Raw genomic sequence first — 6020 nt, 5'->3', positions numbered from 1 at the left:
ACATCATTTTTCACAATTATTTTCTTCTGTTCTTTATCCGAAAACTAGCTGCTGCCTCTTTTTTTGATTAAGTACTGTGTTTCTGACTTAACTAGAAGTTGCAGGGTAATTTACTCTTTAGCACATGTTAAGTGTTCGTAAGCTAAATTTGGTTTGTGGTAGTCTGATTCCACGCAACTGTTTAGTCACGCGTTTGCTTTAAATCTACATACGAAGAAGTAGATCGTATTGGCTGGTCCGAATAGGGCGTTGCAAGCCAGACCATGGCCTGATTAACTCATTAACAATTTAAATGTCCTGGTTATAAATAATGTTATACAAGTTGTCACGTTAACCTGTGGTTTTAATCAAGGCCCTGATCGAAGCCATGCTAGCATGAAATTGTGTGGCTGGTGTGGTCAAACAGGTGCCAAAAGCAAATGTTTCTTTTGACGGTCGCTAGATTCCATTTGCTGTGTAGTGGACTGGCAACATTGCAGGGAAACACAAACTTACTAATAACTGTGTATGTAAACTGAGGTCGCAACAGTGACCCACCAGGGTTGTGCATATGACCAGTATGTTGCATTCAAGTATACGTGTTCTAGCACTCTGCCCAATCGGTTTTCTTATTAACTCAGATAAGGTATTTATATGAATGTCTGCACCAGCTGCTTAATTGACAGTACTGTTAACTTCGCTTAGACTTGCATTTCGAGAGAGGCCTATATGCATCGTGGCCTGGAGATGAACTGGACCCAAAGTAATAGGTAAGTCCTTAGCCAGGGCGGCTTTGTCGGATATTCAGGCTTTGAATGGTGCCCCAGGCTTCGTAAGGGATTACATTGGTATTAGGGTCACCTGTGTGTAGATCCAACTTTATTATGGAACGTGTAAACGCAATGTATTGTGGAATGGTTAAATCTAAATGAGAGCCTTAAACACCGTTACAATACCACTTACACTTAAAATCTTGTTGGAGCCAACTGGTTCTACAAAATATTGAGTGTCTAACATATTTTACATATATGGCAATTCAATTAACCGATTAAACAAACTAGTCTAAATGAGAGCCGTAAGCTGCTCCTCCCAAATACTATTTGATGTGGGTGTGATAGGGAATGTTAGGAGACCTCCGATGTACACTAGGTATCAGTGTATCCCTAAAGCATTACTTAAAGATGCAGCTAACTCCTCTGCCCCTTTAAACCGAGGCCTGTTCTCCAAGTGCATTTGAAACTCCGACTGGCTGCTTCAAATTGACCCACCGGTCCCTAATTCACTATTAGATTGGTGCCTATACTCCGAATAGCTCTTGTACTTCATGGAGTACTGGCCATTCAGTTCCTGACTCACCCAGGTGCAGAGTGTAACAATGCATTCCATCCTTTATGTACTATGACCTGATATGCACTATGCCTGCTTACTGCCCCTGGGCCATCAAATCATATTGAATAATGCACCAATAAGCTGCGTTGTGTTAACTTTTTGGCTTTCATCCAAGTCGTGTAGACTTGCTGTGGTTTATGTGGATATAATTTAGCCTAGAGAATCGCCTTTACTTGACTGTTACTGAGCAGCAACATTTCAGGAAAGTACATAACTTGTGGTGTACCATTTGTTTGTAGGAAGATGCCTGAAGGCAATACCAAAAAGAGCTGGAGGCCTTTTATTCAGATACTTTGGGTAAGGATAGAGTTGAGTATTGCATAGAAAGTTTATCATGTTCTGATTAACTTTTTCACATTGAGTGCGGACCTATTGCCCTGGACCCTGGCTCCATGCTGCGCCAGCGTTTTTAATATAATTCTAGATTTCCTTATTTGCTATACAGATCTGCAGAAATTAAGTGCCATGTGGTGGCAAGCAGTGGAAGGCCATTTGTAAACTGCCTTTGTTGCTTATCGCTACTTTTGGGTGTTAAACGGGAACCGAGGTGCTAAAAGTTGCCCTATACCTTGCCTTTTCTTGTCGCATAATTTTCTCAACCGTGCCGCATAATTTGGCTCCCCTGTCAATTCCACTGGCAATGCATCTAGCTTTAAATGGTATCTTGCCCCAACTCTAGTAAAGCGAAGTAGGTAGGTTTGTACTGATCTGCATGATAACCAGAGCTCGAGTCGGGGTACCACGCGGGTGGACGGCGTCCCCGCACTTATTTTACTGCGGGGACACTGTCCCCCGTGCCAAATAGCTGGGCTTCACTCTTTGGCCTCTCTGGGACGAGGAGTGCGGCTCCTGTCATGGCGGCTCTTCCTGTCGTGACGGCACTTCTGTGACAGCGCCCCCCACTTTTTCTTTTTTCTAACGACTCGTGCCCTGATGATAACCAAAGAATTTAGCTCTGTGGTAGCTGAAGGACCTCCCAACATCATGCAAGAGTAAGGTGGATGGTCTTTGGGAGCTGGTATCTGTATTTGAAGCAGTCACTCTACTCTCTTACAACTGCAGTGAATTCTAACTGCGTATTATACGGGCACAATTACTACCTCTGGGCTTTATATCGAGTCAATGCATAAAGCTTCCTATTGCCTCCTACTGTTTACCTTGTCTGGGACAGTTCTACCGCTACACACCATACTGTTAACCTTCTATAGTCCAATGTTTGGATAATTGATTGCATATGGCGTGCGTAGATTGATTATAAATCACGTTAACCACTGTTCTCTCATAGGTATTGGACACCACATGGTGAACAGACCCCGCAACGCCTCGTGGCTGATAAATTAAGGTGATGCATTTGTTAAAGTCCTCGGAGCGTAAAAAGCCAGCGTACTTTACATTCTCTAGGTGGTTCTACAGCGAGGTTACTAGCTTGACCCTGTTTAAGGCTGTATACTGCGTTATATCTTGTCATGGGGTTTGGTGTCTTATGATGACAAGTTCATGCACCACACAGAATGTTCTGTTGATTATGAAACTCTGAAGACACAGCACTTCCATTAATCGTTTAGTGAGTAAATTGTATCTAGCCTTTGTCTTGCTTTATGCTGCTAGTGACCTGTAATGGGTTAATTGAGCACTGGTTACTGGGGACCATAAGCGGACTGTGACTTTGTCAATGTGCCCCGGGTTTCAACGATTCTGATTCGATTTTTCTTTTCCAGGTGAACAATGTAGTCTGTGCTGGGACCTGCTAGTCCAGGTAAGGCATGCTGCTTAGATTACTGCAATTTACTTCTAAGATAATGGTGTTAATGATGATACAACTTAACACAGCTGGAATTACCGACAGATTGTTTGTGGTGAGACTGTTTTTCTGAACACTGTCTATCACGTTAAATGGTGGCGTTATGTACAGATTATCTTCACATTCTGAAAGTACTTTGTTGTTTGCAGCCCCACTGGCGACGCAGCAATTCTGAAGACGGCGTTGCATCAACTGGTAAGTGTTAATGTGCAGATGGATAACATTATTGTAGGTCAGAGATTTTTAACCATGACACCGTTAAGCGGTGATCAACTTCTGTGGACCCCATTTAATCATTACATGAACAAATTAATTGAAATGTAGCTTTTGTAAATGCAGTTATCCATTCTATTTTGATGCACTTTCCATGCTTCCACAAACCAATCTGAAGTTACCACCTCAATTTTTAGCCTCCGATTTGAAATCCCTGCAGTCTTTCAGGACGTCTTTGAATTTTCATGTTGCTGCTTTCTAGACACGATTATGAAGTCACGGACCTCCCTGCGTAAGCTTTGCGGGCCATCGGTTGACCGTCTTATGTAGAACATTGAATGTTTAATGTATATGAAGCCATGGAGCTGTGCTTGCATTAAATGAAGACCGTTCCTTATTATATATTTTGAGGTTCAAATCTTAGACTGGTTAAGAGCTCACCTTCCAGCGGTGCGCTGCACTAAGCATGGATACGCTGTACAGTCTGCACCAGCTGTCAATAGCCAAAGATCACTTGGACTATATCGGATCTGCTAACAATCTATTTGTGCACCCCAGTCCCGTCCCAGTATTTCGTTATCTGACTAAATGCCTGCATTGGTCGCAGGTAATCTTGACACAAAAGACTGCCTTGAAAATAACACCTAATGAAGGGCGTCTGTCGGACCGGACTACCACTTTTTAAGCCTGTGCAAAGAGTAACTGATTAGCACGCAGTGACTAGTCTACTTCTGTCCTATCTCACTTCAACTAAAAGGCCAGTTACAGGACCTCTAAAACGAGCAATTTCCTTGGTATAAAGCGAGCTTTTCTGAAACATCATTTTCTGTGCAATGAAATGCATGTCTAAACTTCTTTAGATGGATTTGCCAGGTCTGCAAGTAAAGTTGCCCCTGGCATCCTTTGCAGCCATAGTTCCTACGGGAGTCATTGGTCATGTGGTCACTAAATGTCAATGTTATACTTTTTTGTTCATGGGTTACATTTGAACTCTAATTTTACTACTAAACTAAACCAGGCTTTTACTTCACCTTTAACCTTACTGGCTTTTTGAGATGTTTCCATGATGAAAACCAAACTGAAATAGCTGGAATTACCTGCTGATTGCCAGTGATTAGAAGGTTTCTGTGAGTCCATCGTAAATCTATAAATCATAGCTTGTGTAGGTCCAAAATGTTACTTGCTAACCCTAGTTTTGCATTTACAGGGCTCAAGAATTTTGGATTTTTTGGTGAGTTGGCATTTCTCAATTATCTGGTCTCCATTTGTACTGTGCAGAATGATTACTTGGTAAAGCCGTCCGATGCGACAACTGACGAGTTTTCTGTTTCTGACGTCATGGCTACCATAGCCTGCCTCTCTTTGGCCAGAATCTAATTCCCTTTCCTTCTACAGCAAGGAGTACCGTGGGTGATTAACGTGCCTTCCCTGGGTCACACGAGCTTCGCTTGCAATGGTAAGGAGACCCACTGCTTATATGGCTTACTGTCTTTACTCATGTGTCAACATGATGAATCCTAAGGATATAGGAAAAGCCGACAGATGCGATAACTGACGATTTTTTAAACTTCTGACTTGATGCTGTTATTGGGCTAATTATAATTTGTGGCTATTTTGGTTTCTTCAAGTTTTGTTTGTTGTTTAGGACCATTATTGGTGGTGAAGCCTAAATCTGCGAACAGTTTAACATGCCTGCCAGACTACAGCACTACATGTAAGTAGCAGCAATGTCAAGTTATTGATGCAGATGCCCTTTAAGTAGGAAACTGCTCGCCCCTAGGATTGTTTTTAGTTCTGAAACTAAATTCGTGGGGAGCATTATATGCTGACATTGTGCCTTTTTAGGTTCTATTCGGTAGTTTCAGGGAGCAGCATTTTGTAAAGTTGCGCCAGATCTTCATCTCATATTAGTGGCCTTGCGTTTTAGGAAAGTTGTGCAAATCCTGTCCCAGAGGCCTGTTAAGGTGGGGCTCACACTTTTAATCTTAATCTGAGGTGGTGGGGTTATGCAATGTGAGTCTGGTCTGTGATACCATTTCAATTTGCTGACTCACTGGATGAGGCTTGCGGATATGGGACTGAGACCAGCCTGTTTGATATGACTTTGTTCTCGTCATGTTGTTCCACCTAAAGTATTTTTCCTCCCTTTCAGGTCTACTGGACGTGGCAATACTGCAACATGTTTCGGATTGCTAGTGCTGAAAGCTAATTTGTAATCTCGCTCCCCTGGTGTGGGGCTGTGCCTGGGTTTCTGGGAGGGAAAGAATAAAGCAGACTTTTGTAGCTATGACACAGGAATGGGGGGTGATCTACTTTGTATTGGTCAGCCCTTCATCTTGTCGTTTTGTAAGTTTAAAATGTGTTGTACATTGATATGCACTTTACTTGGACTTTATCATTTATGTACCACACTTGCCCTCACTAAATAAAATGCACTGAGACAAATCACCACCTTCTCTAGTGGCATCTGTTGGCATACATGCTTATTTATACCGTATTGCATGGTATGCGGGAAGGCGAGTGATTTACAAAGCTGCCACCACTGAGGATAGCTTTCTGATAACAGTAGTCCTCCACTTTACCCCTGCACTCAATCGCTCCCCTAATAAGTTCAGCTTCATGGAACTTTAACTCCGAT

The 6020-nt window shown here is 42.5% G+C and overlaps 1 long non-coding RNA gene and 5 other non-coding genes across 7 annotated transcripts; all 6 read left to right on the top strand.

Moving 5' to 3' along the window:
* The first annotated feature begins 348 nt into the window (after nt 1-348).
* On the top strand, nt 349-491 carry LOC144756936 (small nucleolar RNA SNORA16B/SNORA16A family). Its single transcript, XR_013595415.1, has one exon. It is a non-coding gene; the product is annotated as a small nucleolar RNA SNORA16B/SNORA16A family (small nucleolar RNA).
* Nucleotides 492-1466: 975 nt separating this feature from the next.
* On the top strand, nt 1467-1582 carry LOC144756941 (small nucleolar RNA SNORA16B/SNORA16A family). The gene has a single exon (XR_013595418.1). It is a non-coding gene; the product is annotated as a small nucleolar RNA SNORA16B/SNORA16A family (small nucleolar RNA).
* A 1502-nt stretch (nt 1583-3084) lies between these two features.
* Nucleotides 3085-5818, top strand: LOC144753339 (uncharacterized). 2 transcript variants are annotated; one of them, XR_013594306.1, is made up of 4 exons: nt 3085-3124; nt 3319-3364; nt 4778-4838; nt 5535-5818. It is a non-coding gene; the product is annotated as an uncharacterized LOC144753339 (long non-coding RNA). The 2 variants fall into 2 exon arrangements; XR_013594307.1 differs by lacking the exon at nt 5535-5818 and adding an exon at nt 5028-5098.
* On the top strand, nt 3175-3244 carry LOC144756982 (small nucleolar RNA SNORD65). The gene has a single exon (XR_013595453.1). It is a non-coding gene; the product is annotated as a small nucleolar RNA SNORD65 (small nucleolar RNA).
* On the top strand, nt 4444-4515 carry LOC144756984 (small nucleolar RNA SNORD65). Its single transcript, XR_013595455.1, has one exon. It is a non-coding gene; the product is annotated as a small nucleolar RNA SNORD65 (small nucleolar RNA).
* On the top strand, nt 4886-4958 carry LOC144756947 (small nucleolar RNA SNORD49). Its single transcript, XR_013595424.1, has one exon. It is a non-coding gene; the product is annotated as a small nucleolar RNA SNORD49 (small nucleolar RNA).
* Nucleotides 5819-6020: the final 202 nt, after the last annotated feature.

The sequence above is a fragment of the Lissotriton helveticus genome, chromosome 5_1 (genome assembly GCF_964261635.1).
Source record: "Lissotriton helveticus chromosome 5_1, aLisHel1.1, whole genome shotgun sequence".
NCBI lineage: Eukaryota > Metazoa > Chordata > Amphibia > Caudata > Salamandridae > Lissotriton > Lissotriton helveticus.
This window is presented reverse-complemented; position numbering and strand designations above follow the sequence as displayed.